A 13,242-nucleotide genomic window follows, 5' to 3' on the forward strand; every position below is an offset into this window, starting at 1 on the left:
GGAAAGAACGGGGAAGAAAACCTCAAGTCTTGCCCAGGACAATGTCCTTTATTTTACATGTATCTTAGGGGCATACCCTAGCAATTACATCATGTTTTAATATTGCTTTTACAATTATCACTTTGAACCATTTATCATACAATTTACAAATATGGTAGTTTCCAATGGATTTCATGAGCCACTATTATAAAAGTGCGAGTACCAAGAAGATTATCTTTAACAATTGCTGCTTAACTTGCTTTTAACCTGTTTGCTTCAACACAAAACCAAACAAGAGATACTTCCAAAGAGAGGGAATTAGTATTGTTGGAACTCAATATAAATTTTTAGGTTAATACCTCATGATAATATCACAATCATTTGATTTTGGAACATTTTATATTTATTATTTTTTGCATGAATTATTTAATCCTCCATGCTTTAGATTGAGATCCATTAGATGTCATTGGATCAGAGAAAGAGGTAACAATTAATGGTGGAAATTAGTAATAACTTCACATCCTATATTTATCAGAACATCCATTTATCTATGTTGACATTCATATATACATGCTTACTCATACTGACATATAATTACATATGTTCCTCTTTTCTAGACTACATAGTTATTACCTAATCCTTACCATTTTGTTATCCATTGAAAACCATATCAAGTAACGACTAAGTATTGAGAAAAGGCCTATAAGGTAATAACAAATAAAGACACAGAAGGGCTATTATAAGCTAAGAGTGAATTTTCACAGATATAGCATTATTGTCCGCATAGAAACCTTTTAGTAGTTATTGACAGCATGAAAAATAGGAAGTGAAAAAAAACTTATATAGGAAACAAGATGATTAACAGCTTGGTCAATATATGCCTTAATGGTTCAGATTAAAACATAAGATTAGTCTATTAATCATGCTATGTTATATCTATCCCATAAGATTGTTTTACTATAATATGCAGTAGAGAAAGTTGCCACAAAAGAGAGGATTTTCTATGAGTTGATCAACTCTTACATATACTATTAACCTGTATAGATTTATCCATATACATATAGTTAAACCCTATTTCCAACAACCTTAGTTCTATAGAATTTCAAAGAGCTGTTACTTAAGGAAAACCTACTACACTTTAATAAAAATTTGCTCTTATCTAACATATTCTGAGAGATTCAAATGAGAGCAAACAAAATTACTCTATTTCTACAGTTTTCTCTTTAAACACCATGATAATTTTTGAAATATCCATTGGATCTTCTGACTGGAGGTTGGGGGGAAACACATATGCTATTCTGGCTTTACTGGATTTATCCAAATTGGGAGTGCAAAAGGAGAGTGAATGAAGATTATCAAAATCTAAACCCAGTTCTATGTAAGCTCTGGTAGATGTGAGATAATTAAGAAGCCATTCTTGGCTATTATCTTCAAGGATTCCTCTCCATTGCAACAAAAAGTGGATGCTTGCCTCCATGTTTGCCCACTTCTTGTTGAAGGTGGGAGGGTCGCAGATAAGGATAACAGGGCGAGTGGGGTGTAAAGTGGTATCAAGAATTCCTAGGGGTAGGGCCATGTAAAGTTCAGGAAGAGGAATGCGATTTTTGTTATCGATACTCATTATTGCCTCTTCCAACCCTATTAGCCATACATGATTGAAGATATTGTAATAGAGATGAATAGTGTCCCATTTATCAATTTTTCCCCTTATCATGTAGCCTATGAACGATCATATAATATCACTATTTGTTCTCCATGTGTATTCATACCTAAAAATGCTTTCTCCAATTGCCCTACTAATCGCAAATCTTGTCATGTCATCAATTGGATTAAGGATCCGAGTCCATCATTCCAGTGTTATATTCCCCTTGAATGCCATAGTTCGATTTTCATTTGCATGATACAGGCTGATGAACGCTTCCATTGTTCTGACTGAGGTGAGCTAGAAAGAAACAGGGGATGCAAATTCAGCTTAGTATACAGGGCCGATGGTTCTAGAGAATTTGAGGAGCTTCTAGAGGTTCTAGAAAGTTCCATTCAAGCTTCCTAAGAGTTTGAAAGCCTAATTTTGTTCTATTTATTAAGAGGTTCAAAATATTCAATGTTATTCGTAGGGTTAAAATCAAAACCTTATACCAATCTTTAATCTTGAATTTATTTGTTCTGAAAACAATATGTTATCCCTTCCATTTCAAGTTATTATTTGAGTAGTTAGGGACTAATCTATGCTTTTAGCCTTTTAACGTAAGGGGTGTTAGAATCTATGCACTCCAGACCATATTTATAATTTCATATAGCCTACTATACATAAATATAATAATTTATCTATATATAATAATCTTATATGAATCTATGATTTTATGTTCTTGAAGTACATGGAACTTGAGTATTTCTATTAGGGTTCCTAAAAATATTAATTTGTTAGTTTATTATTTGATTAAGTAAAAAGATGTCGTTGCCATTCGCTCCTTAATTAGCCAACTTATCATCCTTACAATTTCCTTCACGGTAGATATGTTGAATAATAACTTCTTCTATTCTATCTAATCTTTTATTTACTTCTTCTAATTTAGAGTTGATTTTCCAATTCAGACTGGATCTTTTCCTAAGGGCATTTAGGATGATTTGTGAATCTCTTTCGATTATTAATTTTTTAATTTTATGTTTATTATAGTATGAAAGTCCTTCGTTTACTGCTTCTAACTGTGCCAAGTTATTGGTTGTAATACCTAGGGGTTTTGCTTTTTTGACAATCCATTGTCCTAGATGATCTCTTAGGATAAACCCTAATCCAGATACCCCTGGGTTTTCATGAAAGGCTCCACCAAAATTAAGTTTTTTCTACCCTTGAGGGGGTGGTTCCCATTTGCATTCTTTGCGTGCTGAGTTATTCTTAGAATTGTAATATAATGGAGGATTAATTAACTGAGGCCAGTGTTTTTTGATTTTTGCATCCCAAGTTGTAAAAGTGCCTTCCTGTTTAGGAGTAATTCTGAGGTAATTATTTAAGACTTCAGTTATCACTATTTCCATTTTATTGACTAATTGAGAGATTCTCATTTCAGTGTTATTGAATATTCTTCTATTTCTCTCTTTCCATAATTCCCAAGTTACAATTGTAGAAGCGACATTCCAAATTTTATCATAAATGTTTATCTCTCTGCTTTTGGGCCATCCATTGATATGATCCTTCCAAGTCTCAGGAAGTGGTGATGTCCAGTTGAGTTTTCTCTTGATCCTATGCTAGCATTCATTGGAGAAGTTGCATTGGTAAAGTATATGATTTATTGTGTCATTGTTGTTGTTGCATAGAGAACATCTAGAAGGACCTTGGAATCCCATTTTAATAATTCTATCAGCAGTGAGAATACAGTTTTGGAAAGCCGCCCATAGGAAGATTCCTGCTTTGGGAAAAATGGCAGGATCCCAATAGAGGTTCATAGGGATGTTGATTTCCTCCCATATTTGGGAGTTGAGGATCGTATTGTATCCTTCTTTAACTTTATATGTTTCGTCATTAGATAGAGCACATCTTAAGTTGTCTTCTCTGTTAGTAAGATGGATTTTCAGTCTTGGAGAATACCTTCTAGCTTGGATTGATCGATTATAGATATATTAGTATTGGATAGGGGTTTCCATTTCCACAAAGTATCCTCATTTGATGGATCATGATCCACATAGTCTCTTACTTCCCCATCTCTCTTTGAGGAGGTTCACTGTTTGATTGGAAATGTCATACATTTCAAGGTGAGGAAGCCCATTCCGAGAATCTTCCCAAAAGAGGGCTTTATTGCCATTTCCAATGTCCCAAGTTGCATGTTTTGAAATGATATGATGACATTTTGTTAGAAAATTCCAAAAATTTGATCCTCAGGGAGGGTTTTTAATTCTAAATAAGGAGGTTGGATCATCAAGATTTAGGTATTTATTGTATAGGATTCTGGACCATTTACTATCCTTGTCCTGAAACATGCACCATGTCAGTTTAGCCCCTAATGCTTCGTTTTGCCATTCTAGGTTTTTTATGCCTAATCCTCCCATCTTCTTTGGTCGACATATATTTTCCCATTTAATTAAGGCTGCTTTCTTTTTATTTTCAGTCCCGTTCCAAAAGAAGTTTATGAGTTTGGCTTCAATTTTTTTACTGGTGTTTTTAGGGATTTGTAGATAGGATAATTGATATGTTGGAAGTGCCTGCTTTAATTTTGGTAGTTCTGCTGACTTTTGTTAACCATTTCCCATTCCAGCTGTCTATGTGTTTATTAATTTTGGAGAGGACATCTTGCCAACCTGGATTTTGATTTTTTTCATCTCCTATGTATATCCCTAGGTATTTACATGGGAATTTCCTTTTTTATACCCTAGTAAATTGCATATTTGATCTTCCTGATTGTTTCCTATGTTCAGAAAGAAAATTTCTGATTTTTCTGCATTAATTTTTTGTCCTGATGCTTTGGTGTAATTATGTATGATGGTTTTGTAATTTCTCACTTCATTGATAGTGCTAAGTCCAGCCATAATAATATAGTCTGCAAATTGCTCATGAGTTGTGTTTTCAACATTATTTTTACCAGAATGCCTTGAATTTTGGATTGGATTTGAGCTTGTTTAATAGTTCTACCCAAGGTTTCAGCCATTATTATAAAAAGAAAGGGTGAAATTGGGTCACCCTGTCGTATGCCTCTTGAAGCACTGAAGAAACCTTCAGGGGTTCCATTGATGAGTATTGAAAATTTTGGTGTAGCTATACATTGGTAGATGAGGTTTATCCATCTTTTTGAGAATCCAAATTTCTCCATAGTCTTACATAAAAATCGCCAGTCTACTTTATCATATGCTTTTTGAATATCTAGTTTGAGGAACATGCATGTTTCTCTATTTGTCTTTGTTGATTGAATTGTTTCCTGTATAATAGATATTCCATCAATTATGGATTTTCTAGGCATAAAACCTGTTTGTTCTTCTGATATAATTTTAGATAAAAGAGTCTTGAGCTAGGCGGCTAGGGCTTTTGATAGGATTTTGTATATAGTATTACAGAGAGCTATAGGTCTGTAGTCCCCAGGGGTTTCAGTATTACTATTTTTTGGTATTAGTGTCAAGAAAGTATGATTAATTTCTTTGAGTATGTGTCCCCCATTTCTAGTAGCTTTTATGGCAGCCCAAAGCTCTTCCCAGATAATATCCCAACAGTTTTGATAAAAGAAGGCTTGGAATCCATCCGGACCAAGGGATTTATCTAGGTTCATGCTGAAGAGGGCTGTCCTAATTTCTTCAAAAGTGAATGGTTTATTTAAGAATTTTTTGTCATCATCTAAGATAATTTTGGGGATATTACTGAGCATTTCCTGTTGGGCAGTAATGTGAGATGTTTCATAATTATTGAGACAGTCTTGAAAATACTTTATTATTTCCTCAGAGATCTTAGGAGGTTCTGAGGTTAGATTTCCTTTAGAGTTTTTTATATGAGTTATGAGTCTAAGATTACGGTTATGGAGAGTACTGTTATGAAAGTATTTTGTATTTATGTTCCCTGCTTCTAGCCATTTTTCTCTTGATTTTTGGCACTAGAAGATTTCTTCTCTTACTAATATTTCTTCTTGTTTAATCATTAATTCTTTTTCTTTTATGTATTTGTTACTATCCATGCCTTCCCTAATTACTTCATTATTGAGGGTTTTTAGTTCTTCTTCTATTTCAAGTTTTGTTAAGAAAATATTTTTGAAGTACTCTTTATTCCATTCTTGTATTTTATTTTTTAGGTTTTTTCATTTTTGTTATCAAGCAGAACATTTTTGATCTTGACAGTTTATCTATTTTCCACCATTTCTTAATTTGAATCATAAAAGTTGGATCTAGGAACCACATTTTTTCACATTTAAAGGCATTTCTTATTAGTTTGTTGGGTTCTAAGATATTAAGAGTAATAGGAAAATGATCAGATCCTGATATTGAGAGAATTTCTGCCATAATATCCATGCCCAGGTTGCTTAAATCTCCTTTAACTAGGAATCTATCTAATCTCTCTGCAATGTAATTGAAATTTTTTCTTCTGTTATTCCATGTGAATATTCCATTTTTTGTTGGTATATCTGTCAGCATATTTTTTTCTGCCAGCTTTTAAAGTCCTTATTTATCTATGATAACATTTGCTTTCCACCATACTTTTCTTCCTTATTCACTATTGCATTGAAGTCTCCTCCTAGAAACACTATCATATTTGGATGATTAGAGAGAAAGCCACTGATCTCTTGTCATACTGTAACTTTGTCCCTAGAGGAAATGGGACCATAGATATTAATTAGTAGAAATTTTACATTGTTTTTGAGACTTGTCACTCTACTGCTTATCCAATTAGAATTTTTGTTTATTATAGTGAGACTGACCTTCCGAGGATTCCAAATTATTTGTAGACCTCCTGATGCTCCCATAGATTCTTTGAAGTCTGACTGCCATTGTTTTAATCTTTTCCCCAATTTAATACTTTCTGCAATATCTAATTTAGTTTCCTGAATGATTATAATTTCTGACTCAAAAGCTATTAAATTTTGTTTTAATAGCCTTTTTTTGCTAGGGGCATTTAGCCCTCTAGCATTCCGGGAAGTGATCTTCATTGTACATTGGGAAGGCCCTTCCCCTTCCCTGCATTTAATAAATCATTGATTTTCTACTATTCTTTGGCTTGTCCTGCTACTTCTCTTAATTCTTTAAGAGACTTCCTCCCCCTTCTATTTTTAATTTTGCCACATTTAGGGTGTTTACATCCTTCTTCATTGGTAGCTATTCCCAGCATCTCTGAAGTGATCTGTTTGTTTTCATCTTCATTGCTTTCTGGTTCATCCATTAGTAGGTCATTAATAAGAAAATCAATTAAACCCTCCTCCTTTGTTTCATAGTTCCAATATCCTTCTTCTATTTCTTCTTTTCCTACCAGATTAGGAGTATGATTGGTTCCCGTATTATCCATTCCTTCCTTCATAGGTGTATTGGATTTAAGTTCTTTTTCTATTTCCTTTACCTCTCTTTTTGATAGGCCTACTTCTTTTAAAATCTCAGTTATTTCAAGTAATTGCATTGTTGCTTGCATTTCAATGCCTGTAGTCTCACTTTTCCCCAGTTCTTCAAATATATCTGAGCCATCCATTGGGGTTTGCCAAAATTTATAACTCTTTTTCTTATTCTTTTTGCAAATTTTTATATTTTTCCATTGTTCATCATTCGCTGCTAGGATTTTAGCTGATATCTGGATAGGGGTATCTGTGCTTTTTAGAGATTCTATGTATTCTTCTGTTTCTGCTTGCATGTCCTCAATATCCAATGGTTCCTGATTGTCCTCTTGTTGAGTTAGGGGGTTTCTAATCTGAGTATCCTCCCTAGTTTTGCAATGTTCTTTGTACATTTTTTCTGAGATGACTAACAAGTCTTCAATATCGCTCTGAGTGATTGCAATTTCATAATTTAGTACCTTGAGTTTATTCTTATTAGTCTCCAATTCCTCAACATTATTTTTGCATTTAGTGCATTGATTAATAGCTGGTAAAATATCTCATTCTATTGCCTCGTGTTCTTCGAGATTGTCATTAGTTATCCCTTCCTGAGAGTCCTTTGGCTGCTCTATACAATGTTCTTCTATTTCTAATTTTTTATATAATTTCCAATTTGTTGCTTCATTATTAGTTCCTTTTCTCTAATTGATGAAGCTGAGCATGTCGTTAATGTTTGTAGCTTTAAATCCAACTTCAGTGCTAGGAATGATTATGCCAGAACATTCTCCCTCACAGGTTAAAAATTCTAGGTTAAAAATTGATCTATTTGTAATTAATTTTTTGATTATAGGTTTTGTTGGCTTACAATCTGATTCTATCAAGAATTTGATGGTGCTTTGTTTGTTATAATCAAATTCTATACCAATTAACTTACCTAAAAAATTTCCAATTCGTGTTAGGGTTTTAAAATGTTTAATTTCTAGAGGGAAATTTTTACATTTTAACCAGTAGGCAATTTTGTTAGGTTTACCTTCAAACCAATTAGGTTCCAAGAGTAAAAATTTAACTAAAAATCCTTTATAAAAACAATTTTCCATTTTGGCTAATAAATTCCTAGTTTGCATTGATTTGCAAAGAATAAATAATGAGCTTTTTGCAAAGAAACTTATACTTACCTGGTCCTGACAGTATTTTTCTATTCTCCTTTTTAGATTCGAGATATATTTGCTAGGGCCATTCCACACTACGTAAAGCCCCCTTTCTTCGCATTCTTTCCAACTTTCTTCTGTGAACATGTCACTAATAATCAGTGTATCGGCAAAGCTATTATCTGGCAATTGGTTTTGTTCAGAGATTCCATATTCCTCTTATGTGGAGGGATATATGATTTTTTTTTCGTCAAAGGTCCATGTTCCATTTTTTCCTTCAAAATTTGTCGCGGCCCTATTGCCGTACGATTAGCTTCAGATATGCAAAGTGATGGTGATGTTGTATTACCCTCCTTCTTTTGCTTTTTACATTCTATGCCATCTCCATCTTGTCTATTTTGGATCTCAAATCTTAGGTCTTTTTTCTAATTTCGCCAATTTTTCTTTTTCTACATCGATTGGTGGTTCTAGCATTGTTTTGATATCTTCTTCTTCCTTTGAACAATTTGCCATCCTTCCTCTACCTTCGATGGATATTCTTTATTTTTTTCCTTTTTTAAGATCTCAAGCCTTTAGTGTTCATATGCTTCCACAATCTCCTTGAAAGAGTTAATTCGACGAGCCTTATTATCTGATAGAATTTCAAATTTGTTGGATGTATTGATGCGATTCCCATTAGCTCTTGTTTCCTCGTGCCCTTGCATATTTCTATGATTGACATGATTAATGTTTACTTGGTGTCTATGGTTTTCTGCTATGTTGTTAGGGTTTGGATTTGGATTGTTTACGACTGCCGTTTGTTGTCCTTTATTTCGTGCTTTGTAATGCAGTTTGAATCCGCATTATTTAATTTGATTTGATATTTTTGCTTTTTTGCCAAATTTGCATTTCACTCTTTTCCTGCCATTTTTGCTCTAATTTAAATTATTTCTATATATATTTATATATATTTATAGTACTTCACAATCTTTTTAATTAGAGTGTTTAACTTCAAATTTTAGTTGAGATTTTTGCATATATAATAATATCCTTTCAAAAAAAATTAATTAAATTGATTGAGTATTTAAACTTTAAAAATTATAAGAGGACGGTTCTTAAAAGAATTTGTATTCTATGATTTGAAATTATATTACTATCCCTATTTATATTTATATTTCTATGTAATTATCAAGTTTCATTTTCTCACATCAAATTGTCATCAAAGTAAAAAGAATAACAATACATCAATAACTAACATACATACCATTTTTATAATTTATATTATACATTTTTAGAGGTATCATAAGTTTAGAGGTCACAACTAGTATTATTGTTAGGGTTAAGGTGTGTTACTATTCTTTTAATCTTATAAAAGATTCTAGTTAAAGTGAGAGAAAGATGATAATAAATTAGAAACATAATAATATTTAGAAAGAAAATAAATCTTTTTGACCTTTATTAATTGGAAATTTAAAATACCATATTATGTTCGAATGTCTAAGTGATAATTTAGAAATTATTTTCAATATAAAAAATTATATTAAAGTTATATATCATTAATCAATAATCATTATTTCGTCTATATGATTTCTATTCCATATCTAACATAAGTTTAGTATAGTAAATTTGATGTTAAAAAGAATGCATAACTTTTAAAGTAAAATTTAAATAATATTACTTTTTATTCAATAGAATTAAAAATGAAAATAACACATAAATAATAATTTTTAAAAAAAAAAACCCCAATTAAAGAAATTCATATTAATCATTACAAAACAATATTGAGTTTTTCTACATTGATTTTTTAATAATATTTTATTATATATCCTTATCTAATCAAATTTGTAATAATTTAATAAGTTGTTTAATTTAGAAACTTTCACTTTTTTTAGTCTTAGTTACCTTTAATGAAAGAAAATTTGTTGCAAAGATAAATGTTTTGATAAAGTTTGATGGAGGTGTTGTTACAAACCTCAAAATTTGGCATATATAGCGATATAACTCGTAAATGTTTCCTATAGCATTTTAAAGAAAGATTTATGCTTCTTAAACAAAACATTCCACTTCCTTTTTTTATTGACAAATTATTAACTATAGTAAAATATGCATATACATGCAATTCTTAGGGATTTGATTTTTTTTAACGAAATATTTTAATTAAATTTTAAGTGTTTAATGACTTAATACAAATTTACTATGCACTTTGATGACTAACAATGTTTTGACAAATTAAAATAATGTAGAGCTTGAAATTACTAGAGTAATGCACTTCATGAGCTCTTGTGCAACATACATATAATATTATAGTAAGGGCATATTCATATTGCAAAGAATATAATTATATGGTTTGAAGTTAATTACAAGCATAAATCTCAAGTGATAACAATTGAACACTAAAATAACAACAGCTTGTCAAATACCAATAATAATGAAAGTTAACAATGACAATATAGAAAACCTGAAATCATCATCACACAACCCATGAACAAAAATTTTCTACACTAATTGCAATAGAAACTTGCATAACATCTTGCATATATATTCAATTAGATTTCATTTCCTCTTTGTAAAAGAATACAAAGTTATGTCTCTATGAATATATAACCATTCCAATCCTTAAAAAGTTAAATAAAAATGATGTTTTTATATAGATGTAGTAAGAATATACCCGTGAAGATTTTATATTGAAAATGAAGATGATACTAAACAAAAAGTGGAGAATATACCATCAAGATTTTAGATAGAAAATATGATTTTTATTTATTTAAAATAAAAATGATATTTTTATATAGATGTAGTAAGAACATACCTAGAAAGATTTTAAATAGAATATGCCATGCATTATTGAGAATAGATATTTTAAACAAAAAATGAAATTAATTAAAGATATGTATTACAATGAAATGAAATTTGTAGATTATCTTTTGTATTCTCACATTCTCCTTCAAATATCTTTGAAGCTTTTGATCAATAGAAAAAAAATATTTAGAAAAAATCTAGATCATAAAAAATAATTAGCAAATAAAATTGATACATAACAAGATAGAAGAACTAGATCCATGATATATAACTAAATCTAAGATTGAAGCTTTTGATCAGTAGAAAAAAATATTCAGAAAAAATCTAGATCATAAAAAAACATTTAACAAATAAAATTGATACATAACAAGATAGAAGAACTAAATCTATGATAAATGTACAAAATGTTGATAGAAGTTACTAAAAAAAAATTAATGTACCTAAAAAATTAGAGATAAAAATGGGAAAAACTAGAAACTTTCCAAAACAATAGTTGTTATTTTCTATTGCAAGAAATTTTTTATCATAAAAACTGGGAGCAAAGCTCCCACATATAAGCCTATTGGCTTAATTACTATGTAAAATTTGAACTTAGAAACATTCTTAAATTGACACTAATTTATAATAATTTTCTAGAATTTTATAGAACATATGAATTTAGAAACTTCTAGATATGAGATTTTGCAAATATTACAAATATGTTGTTGGAAATGATTGAAATGATCAGAAGAAAAGTTGTTGGAATAATATATAGAACTGGTAAAGAATGTCCTCAATCATTGTTTTGTCATTGATGTCAAACTTGCTACTTGCAGAAATGAGAATTGCTTTAGTGATCCAAATACTATCAATTAGTTGATTGTCAAGGAGGAGGCAATCAATAAGATGTAACTAGAACACCTAGAGAAAGGTTGAAGTTATGATGTTGTAATGAAGTACAAGGATCAGCTAAGCCATTGATGAAAAAGTGTATTTGATGACATACTATAAGATACAAAGAATGGGCACACTGAAACATATCAAAGATTTAAGGTTTTAGCTAAGTCTTTTGTAAAGCTCAACCAAGTTCAAATGCCGAGCAAGTTCAGATGCCGAGCAAGTTTAGATGCCGAGCAAGCTTAGATGCCGAGCAAGTTCAGATGCTGAGCAAGTTCAGATGCTAAGTAAACTTTAGATGCCGAGCAAGTTCAGATGTCGAGTAACACAGAGTTCATCAAGTGCCGAGCAGAACCAAGTGCTGAGCAGGTATAGGTGCCGAGTAACACAGAGGTGTCGAGCACTAGTAACTCAATAATGCTGAGTTGCTGCATTATTTTGGAAATTGAAGATTCGCCAGATCTAAGCTGACAAGGTTGTTAACTAGAAATTTGTAAATTAAAAGGAAGATAAGAATGATGAGCTGGTGGCATAGAACACCATGTAGAATGTTTTTAAGGATACAACTAGTGAAGTTTCTAGAAGAGAACAAGATATGGGGTAGATACATTGTATTCTACCTAATCCATTATGAAACCCTAAAATTGGAGAGGGAGAATTGAGCGGCAAAGGCAAATCTGATTCCTATTTAAGAAGACATAAGTTAATAAAAAAAAGGAGACAGAGAGGTGGTGAAGCATAAAAGCATGAAGTACTGAAGAAGGTGCTAAGAAGAAGAAAGCACAAGAATTCTGTTTGGATAGATGACCACAAGGATGATTGCATTGGCAGAATGAGTAAGGAGACTCAAGGAGACAAAGCTTGAGAGGAAGACAACTAGTCTAAGCTAGAGTGATTGAAGCCAAGCATAATTATTGAACTGAAAGTGTGATCTGAAATCTGCAAAGTATGTTGTAAGTTATATCAGATTAAAAGACCATTATCATTATTTTCTAGCAATTGTAACAGTAAGTTTAAATCCTATGGACTTAGGTTGGTTTAATAGCCATAAGATAAATCCTTTAATAGGGTGACATTCCAAGTGAATGTTCTAAAGACCTTTAACCAGACCCATTCCTAATAGTTTGGTGAAATCCTCTAACAAGGTCACATTTAACAGTGTGTTGTAAGCCTTTAATAGGGCAGGCCTTTAATAGGGCATCACTTCAGAAGAGTGAGAATCAAGTAGCATGTTACTGGTGGTTTTTCCCAAATTAGGTTTCCACGTAAATCATTGTGTCATGTGTTGATCTTTGATGTTTTATCTTTGCATGTTGATTTACTGTAATTTGCTAATATGGTTGAATTTAAGTTTGGATGGATGAAAAGTGTATGGATTCATTAAAAGTAGTAAAAAGGTATTAATAGGGCATTTGGACCTTGAATAACTAATTCACCCCCCCTCTCAGTTATTCTAAATAATTCTAACAATTGGT

This window comes from Cupressus sempervirens, chromosome 6, assembly GCF_028749045.1.
Source record: "Cupressus sempervirens isolate cs-2001-9-10 chromosome 6, ASM2874904v1, whole genome shotgun sequence".
Taxonomy (NCBI): domain Eukaryota; kingdom Viridiplantae; phylum Streptophyta; class Pinopsida; order Cupressales; family Cupressaceae; genus Cupressus; species Cupressus sempervirens.